At 44.8% G+C, this 24,174-nt stretch overlaps 1 protein-coding gene across 1 annotated transcript in view; it reads left to right on the forward strand.

Annotated features, from left to right (window-relative positions):
* Window positions 1-24,174, forward strand: part of AR (androgen receptor) — a 1,020,941-nt gene that overhangs the window by 910,229 nt on the left and 86,538 nt on the right. The window lies entirely within an intron of this gene.

Raw genomic sequence — 24,174 nt, forward strand, 5'->3', positions numbered from 1 at the left:
TTATCTTCATACTTCATGTTCATTTGCTCTGGCGAAACTGAGCACCGCTGAGATCCTTTGGTAGTTCTTAGTGTCATTGCTGCGGAGTGTGTTTTAAATCCCAGATGCCGTGGAGGAAAGTTGGGGCAGTGCCGTCAAACCTGTTTATCTCCCCATGTGTATATGTTTATAAAGACACCAGTAATATGTATTAGCTTTCTAAGTATAGAAAAACACCCTTCTCAGTATGATAAGGCTGTATCCTGGAGGTAAGTGGTCAAACTTTCATGTAAATGCCCCAGGTTCAAATCCCAGGGGAGAGTTCTAGACTTTTTTCTTCAGTTATTTTTTTCTCCCTCATTTAACCCATAATAAATGGCTATATTCTTACTATAATGAGAATAGATAGAGGTTTCCTATGCTTAGAAAGTTAATACATATTACTGGTATTTATAATCATGTATTATCCCTATGAATAAGCCAGCAATATATTTTAACTAGAGATGAGCGAATCAAAGCTGACAAAGTGGAATTCGTTCAGAATTTCAGGAAAAATTTGATTCACACCGAATGCGAATTTCCTCGCGCTTCGTGGTTACGAATCACGGTTTTTTCCTAAAATGGCTGCTGCATGTGTGAGGACATGGAGAAAGAAACCATGCATGCAGCCAGCCATCCCTGTGATGTCGCAGCCCTATAAATAGCGCAGCCATCTTAGATTCTGCCATTTAACAGTGTACTTAAGCAGGGAGAGACGTTTGCAGGCGCTAGGGACAGTGATTTGTCATTGTGCTAAAAAAACGATTTACAAATGCAGGGAAAGATTATTCAAGGTGTAGGGAAAGGTTAGGGAGGAATCAATCCACATCATTTCTGTTGAACAGGGTTCATTCGGGTAAGTGACAGCCTGGGTAATAGGAACAATCCTATTACACCTTGCAGCACTGACTGGGGATGGAAATTGCCGTTATACAGCTCTGTAATTCCAGCAAACCATTCTTATTAGGGTGCAAGTGCTGTTTGATACAGGCATTAGCAGAGGTTATTACAAGGAAACATTTCTATGTTTTTTTTTTGCCCTAGTGCAGTGCAGTTATATGCTCTAAAGCATTTTTTGGCTTGTATAAGTGGGAAAAAAGGGCTTATTAGTCGTTGTATGGTGAAGTGCGAAAATTACAGCCCTTTTTTTTGTGTATTAGTGGAAAAAGAAAAAATATACTTGCTGCTTAGAGGTGCAGTTATCTGTTTTAAAGTATTCACTGAAATAGAAAAAATATGTGGGTACATGTCTCTATTCATTAATATTACCATGGTTAGAAAAGAGGCACTAAAAAATCATAAACTTTGTTTATGAATTGATTAAAAACGGGAGGGAAGAAAGGTATAACAAATACTCAAAAAATTGGCATTTGCTGGCCACCCTATAAATGCCAAGACCAGATTATATGCCTAAATTCCGAACAGTAGTTTGATAACTTGATAAGCCGATTATAACTGGCTGTCACGGCTGTATGTGAGCAACAAGAGCATACACAGTTAATAGAGCTACTGACCGGACCCAAACTAGGGAGGATAAAGGGTGACCCCTGTCAGACCCTCAAAGCTCTCCCTATGCTGCTAAAGCACATGCCCGGATCCAAATGGTGGAACGGGGCATGCCCACGTACCTAAGACTGATGACCACTGTAACCCCTACAATAGTGGAAGGGGCACGGCCACCGGTGCACTGCTCAGAATATGGAGGGAACCGTGGCCGCCTCAGATCCAGTCAGAAAATAAACAGGTACACAATAATGTCTGCACATTTAGCTGAAGGTGCTGCAGCCGCAGAGAAGACGGATCCAAGGACAGCTGGCAATATCCGGAGTGCTTGCTGCAGCAGAACACAGGTCCAGAGAAATGATAGCTAACAAGTGAAGATACTCAAGCAAGAGCTACAACTCAAATGAGAACTATAATCCACAACCTAGAAAGGAGGAGGGGTGATTTAAGGGCAGGGAAATCAAACGCAGGAGGAACAGCTGGGAGGACTCCTCCAAGCTCTAGTAGTGACATCATCACAGGGGTGGAGAAACAGAGCTGTGAGAACGTCTCAAAACTCTGGTAGTGACAGTACCCCCCCCCCCCTCTACGGGTGGACTCCGGACACCCAGGACCCACCTTCTCAGGATGAGCCCTATGAAATGCCCTGATGAGACAAGTGGCTTTAATGTCCGACACCGGAACCCACATCCTCTCCTCAGGACCATAACCCTTCCAATGAACGAGGTACTGAAGAGAACCGCGGACAATGCGAGAGTCCACAATTCTGGAAACCTCAAACTCCAGATTGCCATCAACCAAAATCGGAGGAGGAGGCAAAGAGGAGGGTACCGTGGGCTGGACATATGGTTTTAAGAGAGATCTGTGAAATACATTATGTATCTTCCAAACCCGTGGAAGATCAAGACGGAAGGCAACAGGATTGATGACTGACAAGATTTTATAAGGCCCAATAAACTTGGGACCCAATTTCCAGAAGGGAACCTTCAGTTTAATATTTCTTGTAGACAACCACACCAGATCACCCACATTCAGGTCCGGACCAGGCACACGTCTCTTATCAGCCACACGCTTATACTTCTCACTCATCTTTCTAAGATTACTCTGAATCATTTGCCAAATGGTAGACAAGGACGAGGAAAATCTCTCCTCCTCAGGTAAACCAGAAAGAGCCCCTCCCGAGGAATGTCCCAAACTGCGGATGGAACCCATATGCACCAAAGAATGGTGACTTATCAGAAGATTCCTGACGACGGTTGTTCAGAGCAAACTCATCAAGAGGGAGAAATGAACACCAATCCTCCTGGTTCTCTGCCACAAAACAGCGCAAATATGTCTCCAGATTCTGATTGAGGCGCTCAGTCTGACCATTCGACTGCGGGTGAAAAGCAGAAGAGAAGGACAGCCGAACCCCCAGGCGAGAACAGAAAGCCTTCCAGAACCTGGACACAAACTGCGTGCCTCTATCGGAAACAATATCAGAGGGAATGCCGTGCAATTTAACAATATGGTCGACAAAAGCTTGCGCCAACGTTTTAGCATTGGGTAAACCAGGAAAAGGTACGAAATGAGCCATCTTGCTAAAACGGTCCACCACCACCAGGATCACCGACTTCCCTGAGGAACGAGGAAGATCCGTGATAAAGTCCATGGACAGGTGTGTCCAAGGACGGGAAGGTATGGGTAACGGGAGAAGGGAACCTGAAGGCCGTGAACGAGGGACCTTAGCGCGAGCGCACGTCTCACAAGCAGCCACAAAACCCTCCACCGACTTACGAAGAGCCGGCCACCAAAATCTCAGAGCAATGAGATCTACCGTGGCTCTACTCCCGGGGTGACCAGCAAGAACAGTATCATGATGCTCCTTGAAGAGTTTGTGACGTAGCTCAGGAGGCACAAACAACTTCCCAGAAGGACAACGGGCAGGTGCCTCAGTCTGGGCAGCCTGGACCTCGGCCTTCAAACAGCGAGAGAGAGCATCAGCCTTCACATTTTTGATCCCAGGGCGGAATGTAACGACAAAATTGAATCTGGAGAAGAACAGAGACCATCTGGCCTGTCTCGGATTCATACGCCTGGCCGACTCCAAGTATGCCAGATTCTTATGGTCGGTAAAAACGGTGATAGGGTGCCTGGCCCCCTCCAACCAATGGCGCCATTCCTCGAAAGCCAACTTGATGGCCAACAACTCCCTATCTCCCACATCATAGTTTCTCTCTGCCGGGGAGAGTTTTTTAGAGAAAAAGGCACAGGGTCGCCATTTGGCAGGAGAAGGGCCCTGGGACAAAACCGCACCCACACCCACCTCGGAAGCATCCACCTCAACAATAAAAGGTAAGGAAACATCGGGATGCACCAAGATGGGAGCAGACGCAAAACTCTCTTTAATCTTAGAAAAAGCTGCAAGCGCCTCCTCCGACCAAGAGGAAAGATCCGCCCCCTTTTTTGTCATGTCAGTAAGGGGTTTGACAACAGAGGAATAATTCAAAATGAACTTTCTGTAATAGTTCGCAAAACCCAGAAAGCGCATCAATGCCTTCTGATTCTCAGGAAGCTCCCACTCAAGTACAGCACGGACCTTCTCCGGATCCATGCGAAAACCAGAAGCAGAGAGGAGAAAACCCAGAAATTGAATCTCCGATACCATAAAAAGACATTTCTCCAGCTCGGCGTACAATTTATTTTCCCGCAGAATCTGCAGAACCTGAAAAAGATGATCCTGATGGGTCTGAACATCAGAGGAAAAAATCAAAATATCATCAAGATACACCAATACAAATTTCCCCATTAAATGGTAGAAAATACTATTAACAAAATGCTGAAAGACAGCCAGAGCATTCATCAGGCCGAAAGGCATAACGAGATTCTCGAAATGCCCGTTAGGAGTATTAAAGGCCGTTTTCCATTCATTCCCCTCTCTGACCCTGACCAGGTTGTATGCGCCTCTCAAATCCAATTTGGAAAAAACCTTGGCCCCAACAATTTGGTTGAAGAGGTCCGGGATCAGAGGAAGGGGATAGGGATCGCGAATCGTGATACGGTTCAGCTCCCTAAAATCTAGGCAAGGTCTCAGAGAGCCATCTTTTTTTTTAACAAAAAAAAAACCCGCGGCAACAGGTGATTTTGAGGGACGAATATGCCCCTTATCGAGACTCTCGGAGATATAGGTTCGCATTGCGATTCTTTCCGGTTGTGAGAGATTGTAGAGGCGTGCTTTCTTTTGGCAGCTTGGCGCCGGGAATGAGGTTAATGGGACAGTCAAACTCCCGGTGAGGAGGTAGCTCCTGAACACCGCTCTCGGAAAACACGTCCGAGAAATCAGAGAGAACTGATGGCACAGTTTTAGTAGACACCTCTGCAAAAGTCGCTGTGAGACAATTCTCTCTACAAAAGTCACTCCACTCATTTATTTGCCTTCCTTGCCAATCAATAGTGGGGTTATGTCTAGTGAGCCAGGGTAACCCCAAAACTAGAGGAGAAGGCAATCCGTTAAGGACAAAACAAGATATATCCTCCACATGAGTGTCACCTACAGCTAGCCGGATATTGTGAACAATGCCCTTCAGGGATCTCTGTGAGAGTGGAGCAGAGTCAATAGCAAAAACAGGTATATCTTTTTCTAATGTGCAAACCTGAAAACCATGCATGGCTACAAATTGAGTGTCAATAAGATTGACGGCCACTCCACTATCGACAAAAATCTCACAAGAAATGACTTTGCTCTCTAGCGCCACCCTGGCAGACAGGAGAAAACGGGAACTGCAGGTCAGAGGAAAAGCATCAATTCCTACATCAACTTTGCCCAAAGTAGCAGATGAAGCAGAATATGATGATTTACCTTTTGAGGTATTTCTCTTATTATTGCTCTTAGTACAGTTCAAGAATCTCCTAGACGGACAAACATTTGCCAAATGAGCTATGCCCCCACAACAAAAACACACCATACTCTGAGGACTAAATCCTCTTTTATCAGGGGCAAGTCGACCTAGCTGCATGGGCTCCTTCTCAGAGGGGAGCGAGACAGGATGAGGCCCCTTCACACTGAATGAGTCCGCACCACTGCCCCTAGACTGACAATGGCTGGACAGAGAGGTCTCGTTTCTTTCTCTTAGACTCCTGTCAAGGCGTACCGCCAATGACATGGCAGACTCTAAGGACGTTGGTCTCTCATGGAAAGCAAACGCATCTTTCAATCTCTCTGAGAGACCATGACAGAACTGACTCCGGAGTGCAGCATCATTCCAACCTGAATCAGCTGCCCATCTCTGAAATTCAGAACAATAAAGCTCCGCAGACAGTTTGTTCTGGCATAAAACACGTAAGTTAGAACCGGCCAGAGCAACACGATCCGGGTCATCATATATCTGCCCCAGGGCCACAAAAAATCTTTCCACGGATCGAAGGGAGGGATCCCCTGATGGCAGCGAAAAAGCCCAAGTCTGAGCATTACCCCTGAGCAGGGAGATGACAATCCTCACCCTCTGCTCCTCCTTACCAGAGGAGTGGGGACACAAGCAAAAATGGAGTTTGCATGCCTCTCTGAAGCGAACAAAATTCTCACTGCCCCCGGAGAACGTTTTACGGAAGTGAGACCTTTGGCTCGCAACAGACTCCATGAGCCGGAGCAGAGCCCAATGCTTGGAGCTGAGACATAGATTGACGGAGATCCGCTACTTCCAAAGAAAGACCCTGCATGCGGTCAACCAGGCCAGAAAGCGGATCCATGTCAAAAGGACGGTTTTGGTGGATTATAATGTCACGGCTGTATGTGAGCAACAAGAGCATACACAGTTAATAGAGCTACTGACCGGACCCAAACTAGGGAGGATAAAGGGTGACCCCTGTCAGACCCTAAAAGCTCTCCCTATGCTGCTAAAGCACATGCCCGGATCCAAATGGTGGAACAGGCCATGCCCACGTACCTAAGACTGATGACCACTGTAACCCCTACAATAGTGAAAGGGGCACGGCCACCGGTGCCCTGCTCAGAATATGGAGGGAACCGTGGCCGCCTCAGATCCAGTCAGAAAATAAACAGGTACACAACAATGTCTGCACACTTAGCTGAAGGTGCTGCAGCCGCAGAGAAGACGGATCCAAGGACAGCTGGCAATATCCGGAGTGCTTGCTGCAGCAGAACACAGGTCCAGAGAAATGATAGCTAACAAGTGAAGATACTCAAGCAAGAGCTACAACTCAAATGAGAACTATAATCCACAACCTAGAAAGGAGGAGGGGTGATTTAAGGGCAGGGAAATCAAACGCAGGAAGAACAGCTGGGAGGACTCCTCCAAGCTCTAGTAGTGACATCATCACAGGGGTGGAGAAACAGAGCTGTGAGAACGTCTCAAAACTCTGGCAGTGACACTGGCTAGTTGTTGCCAAAAAATCTAAGTCTATGCAGACCAACTAAAAGCTGGGTTGGTAGTGTTAACAGGTATGGGAAAAATCAGTGGTGATTATGCAGCAAGCGCTGGAGTTAGTCCAGCTGCTTTCACGGTCCCTCGCATAACAGAGGTGAGAAGATCGGAGAGACTGGCGGTACGTGAGGGTATCTGACAGTCTCTCTGTTTTCTCTTTTCAGTGTTGTGTTTCGTAATGACCACACCTCTTGTCAGGTGCTGTTTGTAGTCATTACTGAGGCCCTATTTATCCTGACTCTCACTGCTTACCATGCGGTTGATATTTCCTCCTGGAGTTGGTTGAGCTGGTGTGTTGTTCCTTTGAATCTCCTGCTCCTCCATTCTACTTTAAGCTAAGTGCATTTTGTGTTGCATTTTGTTGTTCGCTTGTGTGTGTTGTTGTCTAGGCCACAGGGAGTTGCTGGTTCCTTCATATGGGAAGGAACCAGTAGTCTCATTCCCTACCACAATTCCTAGGTCCTTCCAGGCTCTTCAGGGCCTAGGTTCCTATGTATGAGTATTTCAACCTTCAGGGTCTACTCATACTGGCAGGAGTCAGGGAGAGGTCTAGGGATTCCTAGGAGGTCACTATTCCTCTCCCTTAGTTTTGAGGCCTAGACCTAGTCTATTCCTTCTGTGTGTCATTTGGTGTTATCCCCTCCCCATTACCTGTGACAGCTGCATACTCACCACAGATTTTTCCCATACCTGGTTGGTCTGCATAGACTTACCGATTTTTTGGCAATAACTAGCCAGTTATAATCGGCTTATCAAGTTATATCAAACTACTGTGCGGACCTTTGGCATATAATCTGGCATAGAATTTATAGAGTACCAATTTTTTGGGATTTGTTATACCTTTCTTTTCCCTCGTTTTTAATAAATTTATAAATAAAGCTTATGATTTTTATTGCTCTTTTCTAACCATGGTAATATCTGTTTTAACGCCCTTTTTTGTGTGTATTAGTGGAAAAAGGAAAAAATATATTTGCCCTCAGCGGTGCAGTTATCTGTTTTAAAACCCTATTTTAAGTGTATTAGTGTAAAAAGGACAAATATTGTTTCCGCTCAGCGGTGCAGTTATCTGTTTTAAAGCCCTTTTTTGCATGTATTAGTGGAAAAAGGAAAAATATCTTTGCTGCTCAGTAGTGCAGTGATATATTCTAAAGCCCAGTTTGCCATGTATTATTGGTGAAATTAAAATATATTCGCCATTCACAGGGCTCCAGATGGTGACCAAAATGGTCGCCAATGTGACTTAGAATTTACAAATGGCGACAAGACTTTTTAGTCTTGTCGCCATTTGCGACTAGACCCGCCGCCACAGCTGTGCCATTGAATACAGCGGCGGGCACAGGAGATGATAGTTCTCTGCCCCGCCGCCGATGTTTCTCCCTCCCCCCTGTGCTGCCGCCGCCAATAAGAAGAGACGGGAGGAGTAGGAGGGGCTGTGGCCACTGCACAACCAATGAAGATAACCTGTTAATACAAATACAGGAGGCGGGTGCCGGAATTAAATAGCCATAGCCGGCACCTGACCTCTATGAGAGGGAGCTGCACCTGAGGGGTTAACTGCAGCGGATCGCAGCTCCCTGTCATAGAGGTCGGGTGCCAGCTATGGCTATTTGATTCCGCCTCCTGTATTTGTATTAACAGTTCAGTTATCTTCATTGGTGGCGCAGTGCTCTTCCCCCAGTATAATAAACATTGGTCGCTCAGTGCGCCCTCCCCCAACACCCCAGTATAATAAACATTGGTGGCACAGTGCGCCCCCCCCAGTATAATAAACATTGGTGGCGCAGTGCGCCCCCCCCAACATAAAAAACATTGGTGGCGCAGTGGGCAGTGCCAATGAGGGTTAAAAAAAATATATATATTAACTCACCTCCTCCAATTGATCGCGTAGCTGCCGGTCTCCTGTTCTTTCTTCAGGACCTGTGGTGACGTCACTGAGCTCCATCACATGGTCCATTACCATGGTGATGGATCATGTGATGCATCATGTGATGAGCACAGTGATGTCACCACAGGTCCTTTGACAGGTCCTGAAGAAAGAACAGGAGACCGGCTGCTACGCGATCAATTGGAGGAGGTGAGTTAATTTTTTATTTTATTTTTTAACCCTCATTGGCACTGCCCACTGCGCCACTAATGTTTATTATACTGGGGTGTTGGAGGGTGGGCGCACTGCGCCACCAATGTTTATTATAACCGTATCACAAATGCATTGCAAGAACGAATCCATCTCTCCTCTTGTCATGCGGACAGACGGATCCGTCTTGTATCTTATTACACATTTTTACCGGTCTGCGCATGCGCAGACCGGATCCTGCATTACGGTATTTTGAATGCCGGATCCGGCACTAATACATTCCTATGGGGAAAAATGCCAGATCCGGCATTCAGGCAAATCTTCAGGTTTTTTTGCCGGAGATAAAACCGTAGCATGCTGCGGTTTTATCTTTTGCCTGATCAGTCAAAAACTGAACTGAAGACATCTGGTGCAAACTGAATGGATTACTCTCCATTCAGAATGCATGGGGATATGCCTGATCAGTTATTTTCCGGTATAGAGCCCCTGTGACGGAACTCTATGCCGGAAATGAAAAACGCTAGTGTGAAAGTACCCTAAAATATTAAGTTTAAATCCCCCCTTTCCCAATTTTACATATAAAATCTATAAACAATAAATAAATAAACATATTACATAGTGCTGCGTCCGAAAAGTCCAAACTATTAAATTATTAAAAAATATCTCCTATGCGGTGATCATTCGCCATATATTTAGTCACCTTGTCACCCCAAAAAATAGGATAGGACTTTTCTATTATGGGCCGAACGTTTCATAAAATGCTAAATGCACGCAGCTTTTTTTGGTGTGTTTTTTATTTTTTTTTGCGCGGTATTGAATATCGCAATACTTTTTTATGGTGACGAAAGCGAATCAAAATTTTGGTATCGAAACAACCCTACGCCAATCTGATCGGCGTAGCGTTGTCACGATACCAAAATTTTGATTCGGTTTTGATTTGGCGACTAAAAATTTAATTTGGCTCCTAAATTTTTCAGTTCAGGAGCCAATGGCTAGGTATTTTTTTTAGTCTGGAGCACTGCGTTCAGTGTTGCACTTATCTGATGAAAAGCCTTTTGTGTAAAAATAGAAAAAATTAGGGCCCAATTGCCCTTGTGCGGTGCAGTAAGATATTTTACAGCCCAGTTTGCCGTGTATTACTGGCGAACTAAAAATATATTCGCCGTTCATTGTTGCACTTATCTGTTGAAAAGCCTTTTGTGTAAAAACAGAAAAAAAATAGGGCCTACTTGCCGTTCACGGTGCAGTTATATGTGGTGAAACACTTTTTTCGCGGGATGGACCTAATTACGTAGTGGTGAAATTTTTTTATGTGAAACAGGCTTTTTTTGGGAAAATTGATGAGTGATAGTAGAATTTCTTCTGTATGAACCGAATTCCATTATCCTTTCATTGGTGAAATTTTTTATTTTAACCATGTTTTCTTCGGGAAAATTGAGTGATTGTACACCTCCTTTTGCAGTATGGACCGAATTACGTAGTGATGAAATTTTTTATGTGGAACAGGCTTTTTTGGGGAAAATTGATGGGCGATAGTAGACTTTCTTCTGTATGAACTGAATGCCATTATCCTTTCATTGGTGAAATTTTTTATTTCAACCATGTTTTCTTCGGGAAAATAGATGGGTGATTGTACACCTCCTTTTGCGGTATGGACCGAACTATGTGGTCGTGGGTCCTGCAGTCAACATAATGAAGACGCTGATGACAACACACCAGCAGACCAGCCTCTGCATTGGAGTCCAAGTCCAGATTCTTAAGATCAAGAGTTCCATCAGAATTGTGCGTAACAATCTTGCTCCCTGTGCAAAGCTCAACCAATATTAACCGGACAGAATGATATCAAAACATCGGACCCCCAAGGAGTCATAATTATCACGCTGAGTGACAGCGGCACCAACAGAACATGAGGCCTCAAACTCCAAGGGGCGGCGGGATAGTGATGCAGCGATCGCGTAACACAGCACGTGACCGCATTGTCACGGGCGCCGCCAAGGCAACGCCCCCACTACAACACCACAAGCAGTGGTGGACGCCCCACCCCGGCAACGCAGGCAAGCCTTAGTGACTGAGCGGTCACGTGATGCGGCATACGATCGCGGCGGCACATTTAAGGCCGCTTTCACACCTGCATTCAGAGTGGATCCGTCTGGTATCTGCACCGACGGATCCGCTCCCACAATGCAGACGTTGGGATCCGCTCAAAACTGATCCGTCTGCACCATAGCTCAGAAAAATTCCAAGTGTGCAAATTAGTCAGACGGACCCGTCCAGACCTCACACCGAAAGTCAATGGGGGATGGACCCGCTCGAAATCGCACCACATTGTGTCAACTTCAAACGGATCCGAACCCACCGACCCACACTGCAAGTCCGGACGGATCCGTCTGGCTCCGCACGGCCAGGCGGACACCCGAACGCTGCAAGCTGCACCCGGGTGTCCGCCCGCTGAGCGGAACGGAGGCCAGGCGAGGCCAACCCGATGCACTCCAAGCGGATACGCTCATAATGCACCGGGTCTCCACGGATCCGTTCGGGGCCGCCCACGAGAGCCCCGAAACGGAACCCACAAGCGGAACCCCAAACGCTAGTGTGAAAGCAGCCCAATGCGGATACACATACCAGCCCACAGACTCCTCTAAATATGGGCAGATGATCAAAGTGCATGGAAACTTATTAAGTATAGGTCAGGGTAAAAAGTACCAGACCAGTGGCTGGGAGCTGACATAGAATACAAAAGCACACAGTTAACCCCTCATTATCCTAATGGACGGCAGATAACTACATTGCGCTGTGGACAGGTGGATTACACCCCACCACACCGCGATGTTGTGTTCAAAGACCATGTTCAGACTCATTATAATCGCACCGTGTACAGTGTAAAAAGTGCGTACCATATATTATGAGGAGGAATAATGGCAAAAATGTCAGTATTCCAAGACAACAGCTGACTTAGTTTGACATAAAGTGCTAATGCATAAACCAGATATAATATATATATATACATAATTATTGACCGGAGCATCCAACCTAAGGGGCTGAATTATTACAATATTGGGTCATACACAATTGCTGGGAAGATAAGTGCCAGTAGAGTACAAATTTGATTATAATAAAACGCACTCAAGATAATTATATACTTAAAAAAGGGAAGAGAGGCGCAAGTGAAAAGCAAGTGAAAAGAGTGCTCGGTGCAGTGATGGAAAGAAAAGGAGACAGAAGAAGACTATAAAATTATTATTATACATCATGGTGAAAATATATGGTCGGAACATCTCGAAAGAAGGGGAGATATTGTGTAATATTGATGGAACAATCGTAGTTGTATAACAATCATATGGCCCGGGGAAGTCCAGAATGTATCCAAAAGGCACCATGCACAAAGACATAACTCTGTATGGAACCATGACTCCACTGGAATGGTCCTCCACTGCCACAGACGTCATCGGTAGTGCTAAAGATAAATCAAGAAAGCACAGTACGTTAAACAGGGGAATGACGGACAAAAAATTAAAAACACGGTACCCGGGATGAGCAGAGGGACCCCAAGGGGACTCAAAAACAGGGAATATTATTAGGCACATCCATCACGGGATTTATCAGTTATAGAAAAGGAGCAAAAGAGAGGTCCTCATTTAACCCCCTAGGTGTCATGCTGTCTAATTCGTGAATACAGCGTACTCCTCCCCATGTGGCTCAGGTGCTTTTTAATTAGCAGAAGTCTGCAAAGGGTTTATATATTCCTACCACATCTCAGTTGGAGTTCCTGAGAGGCTGTGAACAGGTGAGCCATTTGCACCAGTTCACATGCGGCGCTGGACGGCGGCCGTCTCTGCTTCTGTGCCGTGCTGGTGGAGTGATGGGACCCGGGGCCCATGTGGCCTCACTGTACAGTGGGGCCGCTGTGTGGCTGCTGGATCCCATTGCCTGCTGGAGCGGTGTGGAGGCGTGTCGGTCGCCGCACGGCTCTGCGCCATGGTTAGAGTAGGTTCCCACTTAAACAAGAGGCATCCTTGTCGCGGTAAGTGGGCCTATGCGCTTTGATCAAACTGTATACTAATTGCCTCTCTATAGTGCACAGCAAATGATTGATAGCATCGCTGTATAGCCATGTTTTATCATAAGAAATGCTGATAATTGAAAACAGTTGTATATCAGAAGCATAGGTATGAGGATGTGCGATTTAGAGATTCTCTCCACATATCCATACTTCTTTTTGCGCCAAGATCTTCCTCCAGTTACCGCCGCGTGGTGTCATGTACACCCTATCGATCCCACAGATTCTAAATTGCGAACTATCACAATTGTGAAACAATTTTAAATGTTTGGGAATCGTTTTTAGTAGGGTCACATCATTTTCATCTTTGGCAGCCTCAATACCCAGGACGTTTTCTCGTATCCTCCTCTTGAGCTCCCTGGATGTCAACCCAACATAAATGCATTGGCATGGACACTTCCCCACATACACTCACCTAAAGAATTATTAGGAACACCATACTAATACGGTGTTGGACCCCCTTTTGCCTTCAGAACTGCCTTAATTCTATGTGGCATTGATTCAACAAGGTGCTGATAGCATTCTTTAGAAATGTTGGCCCATATTGATAGGATGGCATCTTGCAGTTGATGGAGATTTGAGGGATGCACATCCAGGGCACGAAGCTCCCGTTCCACCACATCCCAAAGATGCTCTATTGGGTTGAGATCTGGTGACTGTGGGGGCCATTTTAGTACAGTGAACTCATTGTCATGTTCAAGAAACCAATTTGAAATTATTTGAGCTTTGTGACATGGTGCATTATCCTGCTGGAAGTAGCCATCAGAGGATGGATACATGTTCTCATTCTGTTTACGCCAAATTCGGACTCTACCATTTGAATGTCTCAACAGAAATCGATACTCATCAGACCAGGCAACATTTTTCCAGTCTTCAACAGTCCAATTTTGGTGAGCTCGTGCAAATTGTAGCCTCTTTTTCCTATTTTTAGTGGAGATGAGTGGTACCCGGTGGGGTCTTCTGCTGTTGTAGCCCATCCGCCTCAAGGTTGTGCGTTTTGTGGCTTCACAAATGCTTTGCTGCATACCTCGGTTGTAACGAGTGGTTATTTCAGTCAACGTTGCTCTTCTATCAGCTTGAATCAGTCGGCCCATTCTCCTCTGACCTCTAGCATCCACAAGGCATTTTTGCCCACAGGACTGCCGCATACTGGATGTTTTTCCCTTTTCACACCATTCTTTGTAAACCCTAGAAATGGTTGTGCGTGAAAATCCCAGTAACTGAGCAGATTGTGAAATACTCAGACCGGCCCATCTGGCACCAACAACCATGCCACGCTCAAAATTGCTTAAATCACCTTTCTTTCCCATTCTGACATTCAGTTTGGAGTTCAGGAGATTGTCTTGACCAGGACCACCCCACTAAATGCTTTGAAGCAACTGCCATGTGATTGGCTGACTAGATAATTGCATTAATGAGAAATAGAACAGGTGTTCCTAATAATTCTTTAGGTGAGTGTATATCACACCTGGAGTATTACAGGTGATAGTATGTGTGATAGTGTATTGTTTACTGTTGGTGAATGGATTGCTAAAGGAAGTAGTCCTGTCGACATTGGGGCATGCCACGCACCTCCCGCATGGGGTACATCCCCACTTGGAACCTTTTGAGTCGGGATTCAATTTGGTCTGATGACCTGGATGGTAACTGTTTACCAACAGATCCTTAAGATTTTTGGTGCGTCTGTACGTGATGGAAGGGCAGGTAGGTAAGATTTTTGCCAAAATGGGGTCTAATTGTAGGACCTCCCAGTACTTGGCTAGTGTACCTCGGATTGATTTCCACTGCGGGTTAAATGAGGTGATAAACCGTACCTTGTCCACTGGATTGCGTCGTTTGCGGTTGTATGCCAAAAGAGGATCTCTCTGCACTTGTTTCGCCTTCTGGTGACACTGTTTGATGTTCGCCGCTGAATGTCCACGATCCGAGAATCTTTGTTGCAGGTCCTGAGACTGACAGTTGAATGCCTCTTCCGTCGAGCAGATTCTCGTAGCCCTTAAGAACTGGCCATATGGGATGCTACGGATAAGGCTCTGCGGATGGCAAGACTGCGCGTGTAGGACAGAATTGGTGGGCGTTGACTTGCAAAATAGGTCTGTCGATATCCTGCCGGACTGGTCTACACGGATCTGTACATCGAGAAAGTCGAGGTACGTCTTGTTGATCCTAGATGTTAATACAATATTAAGGTTATTGTGATTAAGCAACCCCACCAACTCGGTGAATCCAGATTGTGGGCCCTGCCACACGACGAAGATATCGTCGATGTAGCGGGCCCACATCTGGATTCCGCCGATGTCACCGTAGACCTCCGCAAGGAAGACCTCCCTCTCCCACAGCCCCAGGAACAGGCAGGCATAGGACGGCGCACAGGCCGCTCCCATGGCCGTTCCCTGGAGCTGCAGGTAGAAGGCGTCCCCAAAAAGAAAAATTATGCGTTAAGACAAACTCAAGGAGCTCAACGACAAACTCGCACAAATCGTCCTCGATGTTGGACATGGTTAAAAAGAACCGGACTGCCTCCAAGCCATCCCTATGGCGGATACTGGTATATAGTGATTCAACGTCGCATGAGGCGATCCACATATCCGGTTCAAGATGAAGATCGTTCAAACGGCGTAAAAAATCGGTCGTGTCTTTGACAAATGATGGGAGTTGTTCTACAAGTGGCTGTAAAATAAAGTCTATATATTTGCACGCTGGTTCACACAAGTTCCCCTTCCCTGATACTATGGGGCGTCCAGGGGGGCATGTCTCATTTTTATGCACTTTAGGGAGTAGATATAAACAAGCCACTTTTGGATATTCGGGAATGAGGCTTATAGCTTGTTTTTTTGTGATGATACCATTCCCTTCTGCACGTTGTACCAAGGCACCCAATTCTCGTTTATATTGATCACTCGGGTTAAAGGTCAGGCGTTTGTAGCAGGTGGAATCTCTAAGTTGTCTGTGAGCTTCTTTCTCATATGCATCACGGGGCCACAACACCACATTACCGCCTTTATCGGCAGGTTTAATCACCACCTCCTTCATTTTTTGCAGCTCTTTAACGGCCCTTCGCTGTGTGAAGGTCAGATTATTAAACTTAGTGGGATAGGAGGCCGAGATCTTATAAAGATCTCGAGTGACCAACTGTACGAATGCCTGAATATTGGGGTACATGCTAAAGGCCGGAAACCTAGTTGATTTTGGTAGGAGGGAGGAAGGAAACTTACCACGCGGCCCAATTGCCCCTGGTTCTTGTTCCTCCATCAGTTCCTCCAAAATGGTAACCGCCTGTGTAAAGCCATGACAAAAGGACTCCGTAGGCATACACATCAGAGGAAGCTGAAGCTGGTTGCCCCAAATTAAATTCAGGAGCAGTAAACAGCGGGAAGCAAATAGAGGTGGCTGAACTCCGCTGCTCTGTATCTCTTGTGAAGTCAATATCTCCAGCAATGCCCTCTCGCGATTTAAAGCAAATACATTATTTTCATGTAGAGATGCAAGAATTATGTTGGAGGCATGTAGTGTATACAATTCCTGTGCGACCCCTCTCAATTAAGGGCCTACTTGCCGTTCAGCGGTTCAGTTATATGTAGTAAAGCCCTATTTGCGGTGAAATTTGTTATGTGACACTGGCTTTTTTTTCTGAAAACTTATGGGGGAATGTACACCTCCTTTTGCGGTATCGACTGAAGAACTTAGTGGTGAAATTCTTTATGTGACACTGGCTCTTTTCGGAAAATGTATGGGTGAATGTACACCTCCTTTTGCGGTATGGACTAAAGTACTTAGTGGTGAAATTCTTTATGTGACACTGGCTCTTTTTTGGAAAATGTATGGGTGAATGTACACCTCCTTTTGCAGTATGGACTGAAGTACTTAGTGGTGAAATTCTTTATGCGACACTGGCTTTTTTTCGGGAAATGTATGGGTGAATTTCCACCTCCTTTTGCGGTATGGACTGAAGTACTTAGTGGAGAAATTCTTTATGTGACACTGGCTTATTTTAGGAAAATGTATGGGTGAATGTACACCTCCTTTTGCGGTATGGACCGACTTAGTGTTGAAATTCTTTGTGGCACTGGCTTTTGTTTGGTAAATGTATGGGTGAATGTCCACCTCCTTTGCGGTGTGGACTGAAGTACTTAGTGGTGAAATTCTTTGTGACACTGGCTTTTTTTAGAAAAATGTATGGGTGAATTTACACCTCCTTTTGCGGTATGGAACAACTTACTTATTGGTGAAATTCTTTATGTGACATTGACTTTTTTTAGGAAAATGTATAGGTGAATATACATCTCCTTTTGCGGTATGGAACGACTTACTTAGTGCTGATATTCTTTATGTGACACTGGCTCTTTTTCGGAAAATGTATGGGTGAATGTACACATGTACACCTCCTTTTGCGGTATGGAATGACTTACTTAGTGGTGAAACTTTTTATGTGGCACAGTTTTTTATTTTTTTATTTATGAGTGACTGTACACCTTCTTTCGCGGTATGGGCCGAATTACGTAGTGGTGAAATGTGTTATGTGAAACTGGCTTTTTTGGGGAAAATTGATGGGTGACTGTACACCTCTTTTTGCGATATGGACTGAAGTACTTAGTGGTGAAATTCTTTATGTGACAGTGGCTCTTTTTCGGAAAATACATGTGTAAATGTACACCTCCTTTTGCGGTATGGAACGACTTACTTAGTGGTGAAATTCTTTATGTGACACTAGCTCTTTTTCTGAAAATGTATGGGTGAATGTACACCTCCTTTTGCAGTATGGAACTTAGTGGTGAAATTTTTTACGTGGCACATGTTTTTTGTTTTTTTTTATGGATGATTGTACACCTTCTTTTGCGGTATGGGCCAAATTACATAGTGGTGAAATTTGTTATGTGAAACGGGCTTTTTTGAGAAAATTGATGGGTGACTGTACACCTCCTTTTGCGGTATGGACTGAAGTACTCAGTGTTGTAATTTTAAATTTCAAAGTAAACTCCGCTGCTCTGTATGTCTTGTGAAGTCAATGTCTCTAAATATGCCCCTCTCGCGATTTACACCAATTACATTATTTTCATGTAGAGATCCAAGAATTATAAAGGCATGTAGTGTATGCAAGCCATGTGCGACCCCCTCTCATCACTCTCATGCTGTTCTGCACCTGGTTTGCCTGGGCTAATGGAGTCACACAGGGGAGGAACTGCTCTGTGTCCTTCAGCAAGAAATAGAATCCTGTCTTTCTCCGCGACAACTGAAAATCGGAACCATGGTGATCGTCAACGGGAAGAACATGGTGTCGGCGCTGCGTCAAGGATGGCTGAGCCATGCACCCTGCATGGCACATGTGTTCAATCTGGTAGTCAAGTGGTTCCTGAAGTCTTCCACCCATCTGCAAGACATCCTAAAAATGAGCAGGACATTTTGCATGCTCTTCAGCCACTTGTACACCGCAAAGCACACCCTGCGACGTTTCCAACCTTTGGAATTCCACCCTCCATATGTTGGACTGACTGTATGAACAGAGAAAGGCCGTAAACAATTTCTTGATGATCCAAGAGGACAGGAGTAGTCCCCTGTGTAACTTCGATGTCAGCCAGTTGCAGCTCATGTGTGACACCTGCCGTTTGCTCAGGCCCTTTGAGGAGGCCATGTTATTTGTCAGTCGCCAGGACTACGAGATGAAGCAGTGGAATAACATCGCTCATGTCTTGGAACAGATACTGGTAAATCTGGCTGGTCAGGGGGCTGGAGACGTGGTGCCTAGAAAGATGGTGGCAGAGTTTGATACTTTTGTCTGTCAATATCTCTGTTTACAGTCAGTGAACAGGAACATCATTTATCACAAGGATATGCAAACATCAACCGATGCGGTGTTAACCGCCAGAAGTAGTCATCGGCATGAAGGAGCAGTCATTTTCACAGCTCGAGATATCCTCCCGAAAGTTTTATCTCTGCACGTCGACTGTCTGCATTGCGAAGCTTGTCTAAAAGAAAAATCCCGCAGTGCACCCCCTTGGAGAAAACTCTTGATCCGGCACAGGTTGCTTTGCTCCTTCAAAAACAATCAGCTCTGTACAGCGTGACACCGATGTATATTTTCTTATACACCAGGCTGAAAGAGTATGCCAACCACCTGTCTGTCCACATAGCTGCCGAGAAGCAGAAGGATCTTGCCATTGAAGTGGGCTCAGAGCTGAACCTAAAAGACAGATTTTCCTGGACTCAAAGGGAAGGACAGAGATCCTCTGGCTGTGCTCATACACTCCACTCACCTACGCAAGCACAGAGGACCGGATTGTGTGGATAAGTTAGTTCTGTGGGATGTACACAGAGGACGATCTATTGGAGGTGTTACCAAAGACATTTACTTGTCTCCCGCTGTTGCTGTATAAAGGCTCACTGCTATTGTAGGGACGTGGTTCCAAGGAAACTTTGACTCTTGTTTGGGTAAGTTGGTAATTAGCTCTCAGGACCTTACTTGGTTAGCAGCAATGTGGACCGAGTATGACGTGTCTGGATCAGAATTACAAAAAAAAAAATGGCGTGTTCAGTCTAAAAGAGGTGCTACCCTCAATATATTGCAAGAAAATTTAGACTAGAACCTTCAGAATCACAGGTGCATATCCATGAAGCAAACATAATTACAAAAAACAAAATGGCTGCACACCGTTATATATACAAACAATAAAGCTAAGAAATGGGGGTCATTCTAGATAAAAGTGGTACAATACTGACTATAAATGAATAATGGAAGCTCTTAGCGCACATACGTGTCGGGCCCATCTACCAGGCGTCAAGGTGGCTTCCGCAGATGGGATCCTATCACTAAATATACTGCCTCACTTTGGACTTACTTAAGCCTACAATATTCAGGGCAGTGTAGGAACCAGCTACAAACGTACTCTGCTCAGTAGTCCCAGGTAGATGGGCGTGTTCAGTCTAAAAGAGGTGCTACCCTCAATATATTGCAAGAAAATTTAGACTAGAACCTTCAGAATCACAGGTGCATATCCATGAAGCGAACATAATTACAAAAAACAAAATGGCTGCACACTGTTATATATTCAAACAAATGAGCTAAGAAATGGGGGTCATTCTAGATAAAAGTGGTACAATACTGACTATAAATGAAGAATGGAAGCTCTTAGCACACATACAGTACAGACCAAAAGTTTGGACACACCTTCTCATTCAAAGAGTTTTCTTTATTTTCATGACTATGAAGGCATCAAAACTATGAATTAACACATGTGGAATTATATACATAACAAACAAGTTTGAAACAACTGAAAATATGTCATATTCTAGGTTCTTCAAAGTAGCCACCTTTTGCTTTGATTACTGCTTTGCACACTCTTGGCATTCTCTTGATGAGCTTCAAGAGGTAGTCCCCTGAAATGGTCTTCCAACAGTCTTGAAGGAGTTCCCAGAGATGCTTAGCACTTGTTGGCCCTTTTGCCTTCACTCTGCGGTCCAGCTCACCCAAACCATCTCGATTGGGTTCAGGTCCGGTGACTGTGGAGGCCAGGTCATCTGGCGCAGCACCCCATCACTCTCCTTCATGGTCAAATAGCCCTTACTTTCAAAGTTTTCCCAATTTTTCGGCTGACTGACTGACCTTCATTTCTTAAAGTAATGATGGCCACTCGTTTTTATTTACTTAGCTGCTTTTTTCTTGCCATAATACAAATTCTAACAGTCTATTCAGTAGGACTATCAGCTGTGTATCCACCTGACTTCTCCTCAACGCAACTGATGGTCCCAACCCCATTTATAAGGCAAGAAATCCCACTTATTAAACCTGACAGGGCACACCTGTGAAGTGAAAACCATTTCAGGGGACTACCTCTTGAAGCTCATCAAGAGAATGACAAGAGTGTGCAAAGCAGTAATCAAAGCAAAAGGTTGCTACTTTGAAGAACCTAGAATATGACATATTTTCAGTTGTTTCACACTTGTTTGTTATGTATATAATTCCACATGTGTTAATTCATAGTTTTGATGCCTTCAGTGTGAATCTACAATTTTCATAGTCATGAAAATAAAGAAAACTCTTTGAATGAGAAGGTGTGTCCAAACTTTTGGTCTGTACTGTACGTGTCGGGCCCATCTACCAGGCGTCAAGGTGGCTTCCGCAGATGGGTCCCTATCACTAAATATACTGCCTCACTTTGGACTTACTTAAAGAGGACCTTTCATCGGTCCAAACATTGTGAACTAAGTATCATGACATATACAGCGGCGCCCAGGGATCTCACTGCACTTACTATTTTCCCTGGGCGCCGCTCCATTCTCCCGTTATGTTTGGGGACCTGGTTACAGTAGGAGGAGACTGCCCTTGTTCTAGAGCTCTGTGCTGCGATTGGCCTGCGCTACAGCCTAGGAGAAGGAGACGCCCAGCAGAACAAGGGCAGACTCCGCCTACTATAACCAAGTCCCCTAAGTCTCCGCCTACTATAACCAAGTCCCTGAACATACCGGAGGACATAACGGGAGAACGGAGCGGCGCCCAGGGATAATAGTAAGTGCAGTGAGATCCCTGGGCACTGCTGTATATGTCATGATACTTAGTTCACAATGTTTGGACTGATGAAAGGTCCTCTTTAAGCCTACAATGTTCAGGGCAGTGTAGGAACCAGCTACAAACGTGTTCAGCCACTTTGTTTTTTGTAATTATGTTCGCTTCATGGATATGCACCTGTGATTCTGAAGGTTCTAGTCTAAATTTTCTTGCAATATATTGAGGGTAGCACCTCTTATAGACTGAACACGCCCATCTACCTGGGACTTCTGAGCAGAGTACGTTTGTAGCTGGTTTCTACACTGCCCTGAATATTGTAGGCTTAAGTAAGTCCAAAGTGAGGCAGTATATTTAGTGATGGGGACCCATCTGCGGAAGCCACCTTGACGCCTGGTAGATGGGCCCTACACGTATGTGCGCTAAGAGCTTCCATTATTCATTTATAGTCAGTATTGTACCACTTTTATTTAGAGTGACCCCCATTTCTTAGCTCTATTGTTTGTATATATAACGGTGTGCAGCCATTTTGTTTTTTGTAATCGTGTCTGGATCAGAGTCGGCCACAGAGCTTGTTTTTTCTGTGGCCATCGAACCTCGCATGGAGATTTCTTATGCCATCCATGCAGAGGACTTTAAGACTTTATGCAATGATATTCATAAAGCAAAGGACGAGGTCACGTTGGAGGAAGTGGACAATTTATTCCAATGTCTTTACTCGCATTTCTTCAGACACTTTAGAATCCACTTATCAGCAACCCAGCTCGTCAAGGTGATGGCATTTGTGGCATCAGCACATTGTGAAGAGAAGTTCCTCAGTAAGGACTACCTAATCCAACTGCTGGGATTCATCACGGAGCTGGCCATCAATAACATCCAGTATTAAACACATGGATTACTCTCATCTCGGACCTTGTGTACAATGTTCAGGACCCCCTGGACGTCTTACATGTCTTAGACATGATCCCTGCAGTGCTCACTACATGTTATTCCGCTTCTTACCGTTCTGTTACAGTGGATGTGAGACCTGCACATACTAAGGATTATTTATGAAGATTTTCAGGTGTTGCCTGTACTGACTAGTTACCTTCCAGCTGTGAATGATTAGCCTGCACTGTAGGAATGAGTTGGAGTTGGCTTGTTTGCTATACTGTCCTCCAGTTATCAGCCATAATCCCATACATTTCTTGATCCGTATGCATTACCATCGTGGTCACCCCAAGACTGGTCGTCAATCCATGTTGATGAAGCACTTATTTTTCCAGTTTGTCTTTTAAATCTTGTGGTTTTGCCCCTTTTGTGTTGTATTTAATGTGTGTTAATATCCTGTTTGTTAAATAAATGTAGTTTTTTCTCCCCCTTAAAAAAAACAAAAAACAAAAAAAAACGGCTTGGTAGCCAAAAGCAGGAGTGGGTACAAAACACAGAAGACATGCAACTATTCCGTTCACGTGTCATCTCTGTTTTGGATCCTTCCTGTTTTTTTTGGCATTAGCAGTACTGATGGATTACTGACCAAATGCTGACCGAGTGAAGGCGGATACTCCACAGACAGGATCAGCTTTTTTGGGGGTTATTGTTCTGAAGGATCAGAGGAAGAGCAAATGAATCAGTGACGGCAACACAAAGTTACTGCTGATATCCTCTGCACTATGTCCGGGGGGGGGGGGTAGGCTCTACTTGTCTACACATTTAATAGAACATGGTTTGTAGACATCTATTGTGCTTTCCCAGCATTTATTTCTTCCATTTAAGATAAATTGCTGTATTTGTGTTAACATATGATTACCATGTTATGTAATGCTGCCACCCTGTGGTCATTCTTGTTATAGGTTTCCTGAATGTATTATGTAAATCACATTTGTCCTTTGCTCTTTGTCTACTCCTCCCCTTTCGGTGATATCATATCCTGTTTGTTCTGTTCCTGTGTGCTTCTTCTTCTGCAGATTAAGAGCTGGTGAGAGCATTCGTTTTGAACTCTAATATCCTCTAATGTCCTCTATATGTCTTTGCTCAAGGTAAATTTAATAAATTACCAAAGCATCTCAATTGTAGTCTCCTCACTGGATTATCACATGCAACTGGTACCACGACCTACGGGATATTAGTGAGTTCAGCTATCTACCAGTGCTTGTACAGAGATTACCACTCACAACCAGTCAGAGACTTCTCTAACGTACATCTGTGACAGAATATCTATGTGGAATCAGCTGATGACGGTGTAAAAGGAGTGCGCTTCTTCTTGGCGCTAACATCGACCTATAAGGCTGAGTTCATACTTGAGTTATTTGGTCAGTTTTGGCCCCGTGACTGCCCAAATAAGTGAAGTGTGCAGGGATTCTAAGTATGAACACCTGCCATCTGCATGTCATATGGACTCCCAGTATTATTTCACTACCAAAGCAGACTCCCTATGCGTTACTGCAAGGCACAGTGTTCTACACCACAATAAAGGCTCTCTGCAGCCAGGAAATAGCCTTTTTTTAACGCAATTCGCCACAAATTTATTAAGAACAAACTGAATTTCTCCCCAAAAATTTGGCAAACCGGCGAATGGAATTTTTGAAAAATTCGCTCATCTCTAGTTTTAACTTAAGAGAACCTT

Source organism: Bufo bufo, chromosome 8 (assembly GCF_905171765.1).
Source record: "Bufo bufo chromosome 8, aBufBuf1.1, whole genome shotgun sequence".
In the NCBI taxonomy this organism is placed as follows: Eukaryota; Metazoa; Chordata; class Amphibia; order Anura; family Bufonidae; genus Bufo; species Bufo bufo.